General features: G+C 40.6%; 1 long non-coding RNA gene across 2 annotated transcripts in view; it reads right to left on the bottom strand.

The window, feature by feature from the left end:
• Positions 1-4205: 4205 nt before the first annotated feature.
• The window catches only part of LOC119235742 (uncharacterized), a 36455-nt gene continuing 21213 nt past the window's right edge, over positions 4206-19447 (bottom strand). For both annotated transcript variants that reach the window (XR_005122901.2, XR_005122902.2), the window contains exons 4-6: positions 11195-11254; positions 5541-5748; positions 4206-4472 (exon numbers count right to left, since the gene is read on the bottom strand). This is a non-coding gene — a long non-coding RNA (uncharacterized LOC119235742). The remainder of the gene's footprint in view (positions 4473-5540; positions 5749-11194; positions 11255-19447) is intronic.

Genomic DNA, 19447 nt, shown 5'->3' with positions numbered 1-19447 from the left:
CCCATGCACTTTAGCTGATTGCTATGTTAATTTTAATCAGTGATTTCTTCCAAGGGTTGGGTTCCAGGGTCCTGCTGGGAAGTATATCATTCAAAATTAATGAAATGCTATTAGTATTTTATAGTATTTAATTGCACATATGGGAAATTCTAGCCTTAGTTGAAGTAGCACCATTTTAGAATGGATGTGTAGCACAAGGGATACTTACTGAAAAGGCTATTTATTTTTGTCAGTCTTTATTGCTTCAAGGTCAAAATGTAAGACACAGAAGTGAAAACACAAAAAACTGAGTTTATTTGCAAAGCATGGTGAAAAGACACAGCCAGAAGGACTCTTGTGGAAATTATAGGTTCTTTAGTTAAAATGAAGGAAAAAGGCATTTTCAGTCATGTGGTGCCTTCCGTTCTGTTTGCTGAAATGGTCACCTTTGAGCCACATCTGTCCACACTATTGGTTCATTCTTTCCCTGCAGCTTTAAGTTCTAGTCTAAGAGCTGCACTGGAAACACTTTGCAAGGCAACTGGGCAGTATTTATAAAAATGTTAATATGATTATCATTTGACCCAATAAATTCACTTTTAGGAAATTTTCCTATAGAATCTTAACTAAAGCATTTGAACATGAAGATGAGGAAATCTACTGTCCTGATGTCTGAAATACTACAAATTGCAAGCAATCTAAAATGCCCATCAATATGAACTAGTTAAATAAATCTAGATTTATTGGTAGATGGAGAATAAGAGTAGAAAAGTTGGAAAGGAGGCACCACAAGACCAGAAACTTGGTTCATGCAAGGCCCAGAGCTGGAGGTGGGGACAGAAGTGATTACCATAATTATTAACCAGCTATAGAAATGAAAAATTCTTACTGCCAACTGCTATATAGCAAGTATCAGACCGCTATAGTGTTACTCAGGGAGAGGGGCACCCCAGAACCCCCAAACCTACCTGCTCTAAATAGGTTCTGCCATTTGCCTCATCAAGACAAAACATACAGACATTTAATGGAAAGGAACTTTAGTATATGTGCTGCCGAAGCGAGCACAATGGAAGGAACTTTAATACAATTAGTGAGCAACACAGAAAAGACAAAGAATATAATTTTCAAATCAAGCACCCAAAGTTACCCAAAAGTCCAGCCATACAGAAATGGCCCAGAGCAAGGCCCAAAAGCCCACAACAAGTCTAAAGTACCTTCCAGCAGGGACCCATAGAAAAGTATTAGAAACAGCCAGACAAGTCTGGGAGAAAAAGAGCAAAATCAAATTCAAGATAAAAACTGCCACTGTTACCCTCCCCACAGGTCTCTCACCCACGTCTGTTTGAACCAGTCCAAAACCAAAAACCAAGGGCAGCTTCATATGTCTCTCTGCTCTATGAGCCTCCTCCAGGTCTCCTTGCTCGCCATCCTGCTTTCTTCCTACAGCTTCTCCTCCCAGCTCAGCTCCACCCACCCTTGGGTGGGGCAGGGAACCTGGAACCTCCCTTTTCCCTGGGGACCACCCTGTTACAATTGGAAGTATCAGGAGGCGCAGACCAGAAGTGGGGGAATGGAGATTGAGAGCCATTATAGAGAATCTCTGGTCCTTTTCAAATTCTACATAGTTACTCAAAATTAACAAAAGTGAACAGCTCCACAAGGGAATGAGCCCTTCCCAAAGAGATGAAGACTATAACAGTACAACTACTACAAGGGGCAGCAGCCCTTCTGTCTGGACCTCTGTAAATATACAGGTGTCTCTCTTTGCCAATCTTGTCCTTTTGTAGAGCGGGAGCAGCCTGTGACTTGTGACCATGTCAGTGCTTCTCTTCACTGACCTCCCTTTGCAAAGCAGAAAAGGCAGCTCTCCTCCCAAGGCTGCCGGCCTGGGACCATGCAGACCTCTTTTAGCAAACCTGTCCCTTTCAGGGGCAGCTCTTTCTGCCCACTTGTGTCTACGCAAGTGTCCTTTTTCATAATAAACCTGCCCTTTCGGATAACTAAGGTCTCTGTCTCATGGGGAAACTCACCTGGGAAGCTCGCTGTGTGCCACTGAAAGCGGTGGACTGGTTAAACCTTTCCAGCATCTCCAAAACCAGCTTCAAAGGTGATGGCTCAAAAACATCAGCTGCTTCAAGATGAAACTGAACTTCTCTTACCCAGCCACTGGTTGCTAAAAACTTACTGACGTGGACAAAACGAATGCAAACTTTGTACCTTTTTTTTTAATATTCCCCATACAATTGCACCCCCCTTTAAGAGAAGAATGTGGCCATAAAAGTGGTGGCTGAGGGTCTCCCAGGTGGCGCAGCAGTTGAGTGCTGGGCTGCGAAGCTGCCTGCAGCCTCTGCAGCGCCGGTTCGATCTCCAGCCGCTGGCGAGGGTCCCATATGACGCGCAGACCTCTCCTGCCGCCCACTGCTCCCCTCAGCAGTGTACTTCGTCAGTCTGCCTGTTCTGCTCTCAGCATTGGCTCTGGCGAATTCTCACCCTCCCGGCACTTCTGACTGTACCCAGTGCTTGTATAAATAAATAAATTTTTAAAAAAAAAGTGGCAGCTGATGCTCTGGGTGAAGATTGGAAGGGTTCTGTAGTACAAACAAATGGTGGAAATGACCAACAAGTTTTCCCCATGAAGCAGGGTAGCTTCACCTATGACTGGGTTCACCTGCTACTGATTAAGGAGCATTCCTCTTAGAGACCAAGGGGAGTGGTGGAAGAAAATGCAAATCTGTCCAGGGTTGAATTATAGATGCCTATCTGAGTGTTCCCAAGTCAGTATTGGTAAAAAAGTGAAGGAGGATATTCCTGGACTTACTGATACTAAAGTCGGTTTTGGAAAGGTATTGGGTTCGGAGAGCGGGGTCCTTGGGTTAATTCTGGGAAGTTTCACCAGTGCTCCCCTTTCAATGACATGCAGCGAGTTACTCCACAAGACAGAGGCATTAGTTATAGCCAAAAGGCAGGTTTATTATAAATAAAAAGGGAGAGAAGAATAAAGGGCACTTGCATAGACCCAGCAGGCAGAATGTCCCTAAGAGACAGGTTTGCTAAGAGAAGTCTGCAGAAGCCCACGTAGGCAGGACAGCTGCAGTGCCTTGCTTGTGCAGAAACTGCACTGATGTAATCTACTTCTCTTTGGGAGGGGCTCATTCTTTTGTAGAGGTGTTAACTTTTGTTAACCTAATTTCTTCCAGGGTGTGATTAGGTTGATTTGCAAGGACTAGTGATTTTCTATAAAGGCCCTCAATCTCCATATCCCCACCTCTGGTCTGTGCCTAGTGATACTTTCAATAACAATCTGACGCTATAGCATTTGGCCACTAAGGATTTTTCATTTCTATAGCTGATCTAACGATTATGGTAATCACTTCTACTCCCACCTCCAGCTTTTCGACTTGCATGAGCCAGGTTTCTGGTCCTGTGGTGACTCCTTTCCAAATTTTCTACTCTTAATCTCCATCAATACTACTGGGCTTTCAGAAGGAAAAAGAAAAATATCAGATGGTTTCACTTATAGCAGGAATATAGGGGAACCAATTAAGACATCAGTGTAAAAAAATAATAACAGTATAAAACACAACAAAGCAAAAATGGACAATTATAAACCAGAGACATAGTGCAGGGGAGGAGGAGGGAGAGGGATCAGAGGGTGGGAGGGAGGAGCACAGGGGACTGTGGTGATGGTGCATTGGTGAAGGAAACTATGAGGACTACACCTGAGAGGGTAGGGGGAAGCAAATATTGTTTTAAAATGAACAATTATGTAAAAAATTAAAAAAATTAATAAAGAAAAGAAAATGCTACTGTGCTTTGTTGCTACAGCCCAAAAAGAGCTAGCAGAATCTGCAGTTTTCAGTCTCTCTAAAGAAGATGATGTCGAGCCTCCCTGGTGGCGCAGGGGTTATAGACAGTGCTATCAGGCTATCTCCAGCCACTGTAGCACGCATGAGTTTGAGACCCAGCTGGCCAGGGAGCTACCCACATGGCTACAGCTGTAGCACCATCTTGCTGCCTCACCAGCAGACCTCTTGTGCCTCACCCACTGCTCCCCTCAGCAGTGTATTTCAGTCAGTCTGCCTGTTCTATTCCCCACTCTCTCTGGTGACTCCTCTCACATCACCCCTGCCCACACACCTCTGGCTTACACCCCAGTTCTTGTCTGCATAAATAATCTTTAAAAAATAAATTAATTAATTTTTTAAAAAAAGATGATGTCTGCCAGTATATTGTGAGAAAGCCCCTAAACAAAGACAAATAAGAAACCCAGGACCAAAGCATCCAAGACTCAGTGTCTTAAGCCATGTTTGCAATGCAGACATCTGTTTGTTGGTCTGAAGAAACAAGGAAGAGGTAGCAGAGTATGCTAAACTTTTAGCCAAAAATTGAAGGAAACCAAAGAAAAACACCAGGAACAGATTGCAGAGAGTTAGAGGCTGTCTTCTTTGAGAACTTCCACATCTGAGTCTGAGTCCAGTCAAAAATGAGATTTTCTGAAAGTAACAAATAAGACATCAGATAAGAGAAAATTCTGAATGGTTTCACAGGTGAGGGTAAGAGGATTTACCAGAGACAGAGTGGGGAATAGAACAGGCAGATTGACTGAAATACACTGCTGAGGGGAGCAGTGGGCGAGACAGAGGTCTGCTGTGCCATGTGGGTAGCTCCTTGGCCAGCCAGGGCTCAAACTTGTGCTGAAACCATCTCATCCAAGTGACATCCTATTGTTTGTTATGTATTCCTACCATTATCATTAGCCCTACACTCACCCTGGAGTTAGATTACCTGCATATAAGTTTCTATTTGGCTATAGCTTACTAGTTATGGCCACTTGTGATGGGAGCATAGAGTAAAACTGGAGGTGCGGGGAAGAGATGCTGACATCATTAAACCAGCCATAGAAATGAAAAATCGTCAAGACTTGCCAGAAAATGGGGATATGGGGCTTGTCAGTCATTTCAAGACTACTATAGAAAACACCCACTAACATAGATCTACAATTCTATAGGGAATTGTAGAGTGAAACAACACAAATTTATTACCTTATATTTCTATAGGTCAGAAATGGAGATATGCAGACTGAGGACCCTTATTAGAATCACCAGTCCTTAAAAATCACCAGTCCTTAAAAATCAACCTAGCCACACCCTAAAAGCAATTAATTTGCCAATAGGCAATTCAAAGGAATGAACCTCTCCCCAAAGAACACTAAATTCATGCAATTTCTACACTGGCAAAATGCAGCTCTCCTCCCAAGACCACCCATCTTGTGTTTATGCAGTTGTCTCTCTTTTTTTCTTTCTCTTTTCGTAATAAACCTGTCCTTTTAAAATGTAACCGCCACTCGAGATGTGTCTTCACAAATGGTAAACTCAACTATGCTGCTGAAAGGGGAACTCTGGGGAAATTTCTCAAAGATAACCCCAGGACCCTGCTCACTGAAAAACCATCTCATCTAAGTGACATCATATTGTTTGTTTTGTATTCCTGCCATTAACAAATATCTAAATATTAACAAATTAACAAATATCTAAATATCTAAAACAACACAAATTTATTACCTTATGTTTCTATAGGTCAGAAATCCGATATAGGTCTCAGACTAAATCCATGTGTCCTTTGGAGAGAGTCTCTTGCTTATTCCAGTGCTGGCAGAATCCTGTTCCATGTGGTTGTAGGAAAGAGGTCTGTGTTTCCTTTCAGGCTATTAGCTGAGGACCCTCTGCTCCTAGAATCCTCCCACTGGTCGCTGGATGTAGAGCCTAAGGACTAAAAAACATCTACAGAGCACTGGATCCTACTCACACTGCCTTTCTCCGACCTTGCTTTCACCACCTTTCTCAAATTGTAATTGAGTGGTCCCCAGGGAAAGGAGAGGTTCCAGGTTCCCTGCCCCACCCAAGGAAGGGTGCAGTTGAGTAGGAGGAGGAGAAACTGAAGAGGAGACTGGAAGAAAGAAGGGAGAAGGATGAAGGGCAAGGAGATCTGGCAGACACATGGAGCAGAGAGACATGTGAAGAAGCTGTGCTTGCTTCTCGGCTTGGACTTGTACCAGGAACTTGGGGGACATGGAAGGAGACACTTGAAACAGATGTGGATGAGAGACCCGTGGGGAGGTTAACAATGGCAGTGTTTATCTTGGTTTTGATTTTCCTCTTTTCTTTCCAGACTTGTCTGGCCCCTTCTGCCATTTTCCTACTGGTCCCCACCAGAAGTTACTTTAGAGTCATGGCAGGCTTTTGGGCCTCAGTGGCCCTGCTTTGGGCCAACTCTGCTTGGTTGGGCATTTACCCACAAGGGGATGGGTAACTGGGAGTTTTGTGTGGAAACTATTTTATCCTTCTTTTCCTTTTCTTTATTGCACACCAATTGCTTTAAAATTCCTTTCCATTAAAGGTCTTATGCACTAGATGGTATTATGTCTTGATGTGGTGGAGGGCAAAACCTAGATAAAGTGAGTAGGTTTGTGGGTTCTGGGGTACTCCTCACCCTGCCCGTTAACATAACCTGATAGAAAAAGTTCTACTTTTAAGGACTCAAGCTCCAAGAACCAAAGAAGCAATTGCAATAATGATTAAATTTCTCAGAAATTTAATTTTAAGCCAGATTGTTTAGAGGTTCTGGATTTCTAAAATGGAGAAATTTAGATAGGAAAATGCACTGAGCTGAGGCACAAAATAAGCACCTTGATGGCAGAATGGGGGGACAGTAGTAGGTTAACAGGAATGAAACAGGATTTCATTCCTGAAATTCTGAAGAGCTATGAAAACAGGTATTTATATGGACGTAGCACAGAAAAATGTCAATGTGCAATTAAATAGAAGATATATGCTACTAGAAAAATAGATCTGACATCCAAGATTTACATTGTCTGCTGTCACCATGTGAAATATAAGATATGTGGAATATAAAGTAACTAATTTAATAGTCAGATAAAGATGTTGAAAAATTAACCATTGACAGCTGATTAAAAAATGAGACACCAAGAGGGGAGGGGAAAGAATAGGCAGGGATGAGGCACAATGGTCTGTAGTGGTGGAGTCTGTGCTAGTTGATGGTGAATACAGTATGGTGGTAATACCTGATGGGGACACCCCAATATTACCTCAGTTTAAAATGAATGAATGAGGGCCTCCCTGGTAGTGCCAAGGGTTAAGACACAACTTACGAAGCAATCTGCAGCCTCTGCAGCACGAGTTCTATCCCCGGCCAGCCAGGGAGCTACCCACATGGCACAGCAGACCTCTCCTGTCTGGCCCACTGCTCCCCTCAGCAGTGTATTTCAGCCAATCGGCCTGCTCTGTTCCCCACTCTGTCTCTGGTGAATCCTCTCACATCCCACACCTCTGGCCTTTACCCCAGTTCTTGTATGCATAAATAAAAATAAATATTAAAAAAATATATATTAAAAAAAATGAATGAATGAGTGATTTTAAAAAAAAATAGGAAGTTAAAGCTGGTATTTATGGGGGAATGCTGATGAGGAAGCATGAGTAAAACTCAGTTTATTTTTTGTTGAAAGTGCTAGAGTTAGATGCAATTATTTAATGGAATAACACAGGCAAATTATCTGTCCGCACAAGGGCAATCCAATTTGAAATGTCCTTTTTAATGCCATCAAAATTTTCTAATGTTGGACTAAATTCACCTTTCTCCTTTCAAATTAATTTGAGTGAAAGATTCAACCTAAATTTCAAGGGGAGTGGGGTGTAGGTGGCCATGGTTACAGTGGAAACTTGAGTCAAGCCAGATTTGTGACTTCTAACACAGAAAAGGCCCTATGTCTGGCCTGGTCAGTCACCTGTGCTTCCTCATCATCTTTCACATCCTGATCCGACCACATTTATTCCTGATTTGACCTCTTCTCCTTTTACCTGAACCCTGAGGCAGCTTCCTCATGGTGTGCAGGTGGCAGGCTGCCAGAGTAAACTCTCTCTCTCCCACTCCCTACCCCACTGCCATTCCTAAAGTCTTCCCTACTGGGCCTCACTGTGGGGTTGCACTGTGAATTGTGAGGTGGGTCACAGGCCACGTTCCTGTTCATAAAGCCCTAAAGATTCCAATGATGCATTTTTCACATCACTATGTACAGAATGCCTTTCCTTGTCAGTCATGTCCCTGACTGCTGCCTAGAAAACTCCTGTTTCTGCCTGTCTCAGCTAGGTTCTTTCTCATCTGTGAGTTCATATTCCTGACTTCCCCAGGCAGCCCATGTTCTCCAAAAGCCTTGCTCCTCTTTGTATAGGTTTTCACTTATACTTGTCTTGTTTGATTACAATTGTTTATACAACCATTTCTTATCCCATCTCAAGCTCTCTGAGAACAGAGACCATTAGTTCTTTTTACATCACGAGTAAAAAGCAGAATCTGGAACATGCTAGGCACATGATGAATATTAATGGATGTTAAATGACTAAATCAATATTATCACTGATAGGGACTAAAGATAATCCCCAGTTAATAGATAAACCTTTCCTCCCCCATTCCTGCTATCTACGGCAGCAGGAAAAAAAATTTCTCCCAGTTTATGTCACATTTAACATTATTCCATGAAATTTCTTTAGATAATGAAAGCTGAAAGTTTTTTCCTTTATAAAACTAAATACTTAGGTTATTGGCTAAGAGAGGACACTTAGATTCATTAGGAGAGAGAGGTCTAGGAATACTTTCTATGTTCCTGTAACTAATTACAGATAAATAATTTTTAAAAAATTGGTATCCATAAATATTGACCACAACCAATGAAGATGATGAGTTGAATGCCAAAAATTCCATGCTATTTATATTTGCCCCAACACACTCTGTGCATTTATTCTAAATGGAAAAGTAGAAATATTGGGATAAAAACATTTAAACTACAGGAACAAGAAAATCTAAATGCTAATCCTGCCTAAAGGGCAGAATTTAATTCTGTGCTAAGCTACTGTATGTGGGATTAAAAGGCGTGGTTAACCAAACATTTGAGAACAAGTAATTACCACTGAATCTCTATCACATATTTGTCTCACACATAATTTATACAACAAGACCACAGAGGAGAAAAATAAATTGCTGTTTGAAATGTATTTTACAGCCACAAATTTTCCAGGCTTACTTTTTGTCCTAATCAAAGATTATGTACTCTTATGGTCTTGGGTTAGATTGCAGAGGGATATATAGAGACAAAGAAATAACAAATATTGCCTGTTATTCTTGGCCGTGTCTTTCCAGTCAGTCTGGGAAATATGGTGATGCATATTCTCTGTTATTGGTCACATATTACTTTGAGAGTGGAATGGACATGCAAGGGAACACTTCATGCATTCATTCATTTGTTCATTCAGCAAACATTTATTAGACATCTGCTCTGTGCCTGGAATGGTGCTAGGCTCTCAGGATAACAATGAGTAAAACAGGGTCCTCTTTATCTTTGATGAGCAGAGAAAGGTAAATCAGTGTGGATCAATAAGCCATGATGGGGGTTGGGGGGATTCTCAGGGATTTGCAGGCATCCAATACCTGCCTGGGATGGTCAGCAAGGGCTTCCTGCAAGAAGTTCCATCATGAATGATCTGTAGGTTCCAGGCAGCTGAAGGAGGGTTGGGAAATGGAAATATCCAAGCCAAGGGAAGAACTGGGACAGATAAGAGTATAGGAAGGAACGTGTGAGTGTTACCGGGCAACCCCAGAGGAAAATGGGATGGCCTGGGTGTGAATCCTCACCCACATACTTAAAAAAACTCAAACAGGGCCTCCCCGGTGGCACAGCAGGTTGAGCACAGTGCTGTAAAGCTGTCTGCAGCCTCTGCAGCACCGGTTCAATTCCTGGCCGGCCAGGGAGCAACCCACGTGGCGCAGCAGACCTCTCCTGTCTCGCCCGCTGCTCCCCTTAGCAGTGTCTTTGGTCCATCTGCCTGTTCTGTTCCCTGCTCTGGCTCTGGTGAATTCCCTCATCCTCCTGCACTTCTGGTCTATACCCCAGTGCTTGTATAAATAAATAAAAAAAATTTTAAAAGAGTATATTAAAAAAAAGTTATTAAAAAAAAACTCAGAACAAGACCCTAGGGCACAGAAAGGTTAATAGATTTATTTACTAGGGAAATGAAAAGAGGGGGTATACACACACACAGAGTAATTATTGGTCAATAGGTCCCACTGGTAGTGCTGCCTGAGCTGGCACCCTGGGTGCAGGCTGAAAACAGACAAAACCAAGCCCCTCCCAGTTCCACCTGCTCAAGTTTATAATAAGCATGGCAGCTTAGTTCCCCCTTAGTTCCCAGCAAACCCCTCCTCTGGAAGACAAGAGTCATGGTATATTCATGGCATGATGGGAGTTGTAATTTTCAGTGCCTGGGATCTCTGGCATGGAGGTGGGGGTGGAGTCCATAAAACACTAGTGGGTGGAGTTCATTCAGGACATACTGTTCTCCCATTAGGACTAGATGAGTTAGGCCAGTGCTTTCTGATGGTTCAGGGCAGAGACTTACAAAGATTAGTTCAAGTCTCAAAAGAAATATTTTCTATGCTCACAAACCAGGAAAGAGCTACTATGGCCCTCTTTGCCCTCTTTTTCTGGGTCACTTACATGATAAAAAAGACAGCTGAGTGCTCATATAGGTTTGAGAGACACATTAAACCTCCTGCAGCGGCATCTTGGTTGAAATGATTCTGGCATTTGCTCTTAATCTAGCTTTTTGCTGGAGGCAAGGATATATGTGCCTTTAACCCAAAACTTGTGTGCACCTCCAGCACAGCTCTGGCTGTACTTTGGTATCTGGCAAGTCTGACTGGAGACAAGGGATCTAACCTTATGGTGCCTCGGTGTCTCATTTTTAAAGCAGATTGCAGTGAGAAGATAGTGAGTATATGTAAAATGCCCAGAGCAGAGACTGACAAAGGCAAATGGACAGTAAATATTACCATAATGATTTTGCTCCACATATGGGAAGTATGATGAAGCTAGCTGGCCGTTATTTAAATAACCAGCATGACATTAATAGGAACTGGGCTCAGGAGTAAAATTAGTTAACATCTTTGACACTAACAGGTGATTCAGAAAGGTAACTCTGTGAAAACAAAGGCCGGGTTTTGGTGACCTTTCAAGAATTACAATGGATTTTTTTTGTTCAATTCATTTATTGAACATTCATTGTCCCGACACTTATTGTCTGTTGAATGTCAGTTTGAAGATGAAAGATATTTTAAAAGAACTATTATTCATTCAATAAATGCTTACCTGTGCAAGTCACTGAGAATAAAATGATGCATCAGACTCTCCAGCAGAAGGTGATACAGGCTACAAAGAGACAGGGACAATAATGATTGCTTTCTTTGCATCAAGCTCAGTGTTAAATGCCTTACGTGAATTATCTCAGAGTGCTATGGGAATTGAGAGTATGGCAACATGGTTCCCAGCTGGGGTGATCAGGAAAAATCTCATGGAGGCATTCAAAGAGGATCTTAGAAAATACTTCCAGAACATTTGTTCACTACTGGTTTTACAACAGAACAGGTCCAATCACTTCCTAAAGCTCTTCTTGGGACAAAGTCTATTTTAAAGAAAATATCCGATAAAATGGAATGGTTTCTACTAAAATGTTTTGTTTGACTACAAAATAGAACTATATTACCAATCTGATTAAGAGTTCAGCTGTTGGGGCCTCCCTGGTGGTACAAGGGGTTAAGACACAGCACTGTGAAGCTATACGCAGCCAATGCAGCCAATCCCCAGCCAGGGAGGTGACCCACAGGGCACTGCAGACCTCTCCTGGCTCACCCGCTGCTCCCCTGTATTTCAGTCAATCTGCCTGTTCTGCTTCCCACTCTGTCTCTGGTGAATCCTCTCACCCCCTGTATCTCTGGTCTGCATCCCAGCTCTTGTATGAATAAATAATCTTTTTTGAAAAAAAAGAGTTCAGCTGTTGCTTAAAAATTAACAATGTCCTAATACTTTATCAAGCTGGACAGCGGTCTTGCTGTCAGGAGCCCCAATTCCATTTCTCTCTGAATGCTCCTTTCCCACAAGTCCCTTGGAGTTGTGCATGCAGCACACTCTGGGATCCTGTTCCCAATTATTGGTTGTGTAATTTATTGATAAAGCAAAGCCAAATATGAGTAAGAAGGAAAGCCTAATTAGAAATGAAGCACTCAGTGTCCCAACAAGGAAAATTCCAGAGCTTCAAAAATAGAAAATCACTGATGCATAGTTTGAGGGCTTTGTCACTGAAGAAATAACTTCAGTACTTAATAAGACAGAAAATGGATTAAACAGATGGGGGAAAGTTATCAGTGGCAGCGAATGGGCATTGACAGAGAAATAGAGTGATACAGACCCAAAATGACTCCACCACATGCTTAAGAATATCTATTTGTGTCCTGAAGTGATTGTTATAAAAAATATGTATGAGAACGAATATAAAATCAGCCACAAAGAGAGCACAGCAGGTTAAGGGTTGATAGAGCAATACTGAAACTACTTTTTCACTGATTGATTAGCCAATTTAGTTAAATGGCTGATTTGTATTTTTTTAATTGAATTGACTGCTTAGTTGAATCAACCAAAACAATAACTTAAGGTAGCGTGAGTGCAGTTTTATTCCGATAAACATGCCCTGAAATAGACAGAAAATCTTTTCTATTCATAACAGAGAAACCAACCTGAAAGCATATGACTGCATCTTCTCTACTTACACCCATCTCAACATGTTTCTAATCAAGCCACCAGCTTCTCTTAAGAGAGCTCATAGGACCTGCATGTTGCCTTATAGGAGAAACAGCCAAAGTTTAGAGGTTTTAAAATGTATGAAAACTATAGGACCTAAAACTTAGTGATCACATAACTAAGAGAATGATGTGTACACACACACACACACACACACACACACCCCACGGTCGCACTGAGAGCCAGTAGACTCATCACGAGATTCTCAAACTGCAAGAAATAGAGAACTGTGGACAAGCAGAAAACACAGCTTGCAAGTGATGGCATAACTAGTTGCTATTTATAGCCCATCTTCCATCCACTGTTGTGAACTTGGGGTCTTTCCCTGCCAGAGAATAATTTTAGGGAATGAGCTTCCTGGTGAGCTCACAGCTTAACACTGCTGTATCACCATCTTGAGTCAGCAGTGGATTATGCCGTGCAGAATAAACTAATTTTAGTCATCCATGGGATCCTGTAAACATTCCACAGTGACTCTTTCAAAAGTCAGTATGACTTTTTTTTTTAAAATGCTATCTCTGCTTCATTTCCTGCTCCTAAGTATCTACTGGGGTATGTTTAGGTGACGGCATCTTACAAGACTTGTCTAGGTAATTGTCTCACTTTCAGAGCTAACATTTGATAATTCTGCCAGATTCCAAAGTCGAAGACCTTCTGACTGAATGCATGAAAAAATTATTATGGCAACAAAGAACATGGAAGTGAAAGTTTCTGCACATACTGCAAGAGAAAGCACTCCTCAATTAACGTCCATTGTATCAATGCTTGCAGTGCTCACTCTCCCACAGTTTCATGTAGGGAAAAACAAGAGAGAAATTTGTGTCCCTGGAGCTAATAGCTTTTCCTCTACTGGCTTCATACTGTACATCTAGAATGTGAAATGATCCCTTGTCTTCTAATCATCTCCTTGTTCTGTGATGTACCCTGGGCTCTGAGTTATATTTCACTGGCAGTTAGTCACATGCTGAATATAGAGCACCACTAATTTGTTCAGTATCTCATGGGTCACTGAGAAAGAATAGAGTCTGAGGGCAGAATCCACTGGTCAGGTCACCCAGCTCTAGATGAGGCATTACAGCCTATAACACTTGACCAAGAATTTGTGTTTCATGGAGTGGAACTATGTGTGAGACCTGTTGCTAGCATTTTGTGTTTCTGAAAAAGATGTTGGTTTTGGCAATATTTATCAAGGAATATGGGTACCAAGAGCAGGGCTGAGTTGGGCAGATGGAGGGTAAAGAGAATTCTAGGCAAATCAACTCCCTGAGGTTGCTAGTGAACTTCCAACCAGCAAGAAACTGAAAGAATCTAGTCACATGGAAGAGGTTTTCTGGAGTTTGTCTTCTCCTTAAAAACCTTCAACCTGAAATATTTGATAGCAGTTTGTCCAGATCTAAAAAGAGAATTAGAAAATTTCAAATGATGTATATGAGGAGAGCAAAGGGAAGCAAGAAGGAGGGAGGGATGAGAAAGCAGCAGAACTGGAAGCATTAATAAGGAAAAAGAGGGAAATGCTGTGTCCTTTAATTATTTTTATAAGAAAGGTTGAGAATAAGCGTTCCAGTGTAGAATTTCTATTTCTTGAATTTGTTAAAAATAACTTCGAGACTCTCGGATATGGGGGGGCCAGGACTTTGCTATAGGAAACTTCATTTAAATGCCTCCTTCCAAAGGAAACACACATCATACCAAGATATACAATCTATGTGTAGCTTCGCTGTGCTGCTGGAAACCCGGCCCCACCGACTGAGTGTTTTTAAACCGAGAATCCCAGTGTCCTCATCTACCCCTCTGAAGGCGAGCTTGATGGACTCCAGGTTGAGTAAAGCAAGCCTTTCAGAGCAGAGAGGCCGCCTCCACCATCTGGCCCCTGTGTTAATGAGAGGCGTGCGCAGCGGTCTCTGTGAATCATGCAGGCAAAGCTCCTGCAGGATCCTAAGAAACCAACCTTTTGAGAAACGTTGTTTTAAGGAATGTCTGGAATGTTTTCAGCGGCAGAGGGGTCCGGGGAAGCCTATATGAGTCTGTGATAAAGAATGGGCAAACGGTCTTGCGATGTTCAGCAAGACCGATTCAGATCAGAGAGATCAGGAGGGTGAATCATTAAGATGAGGAATAAGATTGTCTCTTCTCAACCATTAAATGCTATTTCAGAATATCTGGATTCCAACTGCATCACACAGACCATCTAATATCTCCCAAGCTAACCAGAGGGTAGGCGCTAAATAGGTTATACAATTTAAATTTTAAAAGCTGCAACAACCTGCAAATTTTTCCATGCCAGCCTTTAGCTTAGTGTGTGACTGAGTGAATGAACACTGTTAAATTTGATTTTACATTATTAACAGCTATTCATGGAATCGGGAAGTCCTGTTTCTATTTTAAGGGTTTTAAATTTATTTAATGGTTTTAAAACTTCTATTTATAGATAGGTATCTGGATGCATACATATATACATAGCAGTTTGTCCAGGTCTAAAAAGAGAATTAGAAAATTTCAAATGAAGTGTATGAGAAGCAGATACATATGAATGCATTTTGCCTGAATGCTTCTTTTATTTATTAGAACTAAATTTCCTAAGGCTGAAGACATTGTTTAAATAGAGATATTTAGTTCTTAGAACCATATTATTGGGTAGAATAACATGGTTGTTTATTTTCTACTTTTTATTTTGAATATTCTCCATGTTAGGATTTCCCCCCTCAAGTTTTATTAATTTTTCAGTCACTTCTATATCTATATAACTGTAGGGGCACATTTTTTAAAATAAATTTTATTTTTATATTCCCCATACAATTGCAACCCCCTTATTTTGACCCCAATCCCTCCCTGCCCCACACCCCCCCATAGAGTGTCTCTGGTTCATTGTTGTTTGTTGATTTTGATTTTTATTTTCTTATAGTTATTCATTTTCCTGGTCCCTTATTTAAGTTTTCTAGATTCCTGCTATGAGTGAGACCATCCGGTATTTTTCTTTTTCTTTCTGGCTTATTTCGCTGAGCATGATCCTGTAGGGGTACATTTTTAGACCTCCATATGTACAACATTTCACTCACCACCGAATCTCCTGGGCTGATGTCCTTTCCTTTTCCTTCCCTTAGCCCCTCTTCCTTGTGGTAACCAGTACATTTTTCAGAGTTTTAAGATTTTTTTTTCTTTTTTGCTGTGATTTGCCAGTTTTTTTTTGGTTATTTATATTCCACAACTGAGTGAAACCATCTGGTATATCTTTCACTTTCTGGCTTATTTCATTAGCATAATCACCTCAAGATCCATCCATTTTGTGTCAAAAGGCACTGTTTCATCGCTTTTAATAGCTAAGTAGTAGTCCATTGAGTGTATATTCCATAGTTTCTTCATCATTCACCTGTGGTTGGTTCCCTGACTTGGCTATTATGGGTAATGCTGCTGTGAACAATTGAGATCACAGATCTTTTATTAACGTTTTCCTATTCTTCAGGTTAATACCCAGCAGTGGTATATGCTAGATCATGTGGTATTTCCCTCTTCTTTTCAGGTACCGCCATACTCTTTCCCATAGAGGTTGCACTAGATTACATTCCCACCAACAGGGATGAGCGCTCCTTTTTCTTCACATATTTGCCACCATTTGTGGTTTCCATTCTTTTTGCCATGGCCAGTCTCGCAGGGGTGAGGTGATATCTCATTGTGGTTTTGATTTGCATTTCCTGTAATATAAGTGATGTTGAACATTTTTCACGTGCCTGTAGGCCATCTGAATGTCCCCTTTGGAGAACGATTTAGGTCTTTGGCCCATTTTTTGATTAGGTTTTTCGTGTTTTTGTTGAGCTGTATTAGAATGTCATGTATTTTGAAAATTAACCCCTTTGTCAGACATGTGATGTGCAAGTAACTTCTCCTAGTCCACAGGTTGTCTTTTTGCTTTTGTGATGGTTCCTTTTGAGGTACAAGAACTTTACTTACTTGTTTTTAAAATTTATTTATGCATACAAGAACTGCGGTGCAGGCCAGAGGAACGGGGTGGGTGAAAGGATTCACTAGAGACAGAGTGGGGAAAAGAACAGGAGGATCAATACACTGCTGAGGGGAGCAACAGGTGAGACAGGAGAGGTCTGCTGTTCCATGTAGTCAGCAACCTGGCCAGGGATCGAACTTGTGCTGCAGTGGCTGCCGATAGCTTGATAGTGCTGACTTTAACCCCTGAGCCACCAATGAGGCCCCAAGAACTTTTAGTTTGATGTAGTCGCACTTGTTTATTTTTGCTTCTGCTTCCCTCATTGTTGGGCTTGTGTGCCCCAAATAGAGCTCTGAGTTATGTCCAGTAGCATATCACCTATGTTTTCTTTTAAGTATTTTATGGTTTTACATCTTACTCCTAGCCTTTAGTCCATTTTGAATTAATTTTTGCATGCTAATGATCCAGTTTCATTTTTAAAAAAGATTTATTTATGCATACAAGAACTGGGGTACAGGCCAGAGATGGGGGTGGTGAGAGGATTCACCAGAGACAGAGTGGGGAATAGAATAGGCGGATTGACTGAAATATAGTGCTGAGGGGAGCAGCGGGCAAGACAGGAGAGGTCTGCAGCTCCATGTGAGTCAGCTCCCTGGCCGACAGGGATCGAACTCATGCTGCAGTGGCTGGGGATAGCCTCACAGTGTTGTGCTTAACCCCTTGTGCAACTGAGGATGCTCCTAGTTTCATTTTTGCATTTGGCTATTCAAGTTGTCCAAGACCATTTGTTACAGCAGTTTTTCCTTTATCCTTTGTATGACTGTGGCTCCTTTGTCAAAAATTAACTGTCCATGTAGTGATGGATTTCTGGGTTCTCTATTCTATTCCATTGGTCTGCATTTCTGCTTTTGTCCCAAAACCATACTGTTTTGATTACTGTCACTGTATACTATGATCTGAAGCCAGCGGGTGTATTCCCTCATTTTTCTTCTTTTCTTCCAGGCTATTCAGGGCCCTTTGTGGTTCCATACAAATTTTATAATTGCTTGTTCTGTTTCCTTGAGAAGAGTCATTGGGATTCTGATAGGTATTGTGCTGAACCTGTACATTGCTTTAGGTAATATGGTCATTTTAACAATGTTTATTCTTCCATTTCATGAATTTGGGATATCTTCCCATTTGTTTGTTTGTGTGCGTGAGTGTCTTATCTTCTTCAACAGCGTTTTATAGTTTTCAATATATGGGTCCTTCACCTCCTTTGTTAGTTTATTTCCTAGGTTTACTCCCAGGTATTTCATTCTTTTTGGTGTGATTGTAAATAGGTATTTAAAAAATTGTTCTCTCCTAATTTATTGTTTGCACATGGAAATGCAACTGATTTTTTGTGTATTGATTTTATATCCTGCCATTTTACTGTATTCATTATTTCTAGTTTTTTAATAGTGTCTTTTGTATTTCTGTGTATATTGTCATATCATCTGCAAATAGTAATAGTTTTCCTTTCCCAATTGGGATTCATTTTATGTCATTTTTCTTGCCTAGTTATTCCAGTAAGGATTTCTAATACTCTACTGAACAGTAGTGGTGAATATTGGGTATCCTTGTCTTGTTCCTATCTTAGGAGAAATGCTTTCAGTTTTTCTCCATTGAGTATGATGTTAGCTATGTTTTGTCTCCATCTTAGGATTTCTTGACCTCTGGTCTGCATTCAACAGTAAGAAATACATTTAAATTTTGTATTCAGTATAATCACATGTATAGTTTTCTGCTATTTATATACATGTATATGTAATAAAGGTATATGTATGAAATACACATTTTTCATGAAACAAACTCCACACTTACAAAGTGTATTACCCAGGAGTATTTTCAACTCTGTTTCACCATGACTCACTTTATAATTTCCCTACTTATTAGTGGGTCATGACCTGGAGGTTGAGAAACACTCTTTTACCTGGTCCTTTAAATAATTTCATATTTCTATTAAAGACAATAAAATGTTATAACTTATCTATTTGAAATAACTGAAGGAGATAATTGAGTGCTAATTAAAGCACTCTATCTTTGACTTTAATTATGATCATTATTGTTATATTCTGGAGAATATTAGCTTTTAAAAATTAGAATATTAATGTAACCCATTTTTTATTTTTAAATAACATTTTTCACAACATTTCAAACTTAAAAATCACTGCCTCCTTTCTTTGGCTTTCCATCCTCCAACCACTATTTTTTTTTAAGAAAGGAAAATGATATTTAACAGAATACAGAATCTAGGATAAAAAGTCTGGTTTTCACCATGAAGGATTTCTATTAACTTACTTTAAAATTTTAAGAATTATATGAAGATACATGCAGAATCAGGTTTTGGGCATTTGGTGGATTTTTAGATTACCTGTAAATTTAGCTTTTGAAAATAAGGTTAGACCTAAATTACTGAAAGAGTGATTATTAAAGAAACTTTGTGGTGACTCCATCTGTGAAACTAGAGACTCTTTCCATGGTGTGAATATTAATTCCTTTATACAGGGGTCTTCTACTTGTCCATCAAATTGACAGCTGAAGACATCAGGAAGCTGAAGACATCAGGAGGACTATTTTTGAAACAGAACTGTGTATTGCCCCTCAACATATCTTATTTCTAAATTTATATTTTTGCATATTGAGTGAATTAAAATGAGTTCCACTGGTACTTTTTCTTGGTACTGTCTACAGAGTTCACAAATTGGTGTTGAGAGATAAGTATTTTAAAATCCCAAATACCACAATGCAGCTTCCAGGGACAGAAAGAGACAGATACTTCTAATAAGACTAAACCTTTGAGAAAAGCG

Source organism: Talpa occidentalis, unplaced genomic scaffold (genome assembly GCF_014898055.3).
Source record: "Talpa occidentalis isolate TD23 unplaced genomic scaffold, MPIMG_talOcc4v2.1 talOcc4.9, whole genome shotgun sequence".
Lineage (NCBI taxonomy): Eukaryota > Metazoa > Chordata > Mammalia > Eulipotyphla > Talpidae > Talpa > Talpa occidentalis.
This window is presented reverse-complemented; position numbering and strand designations above follow the sequence as displayed.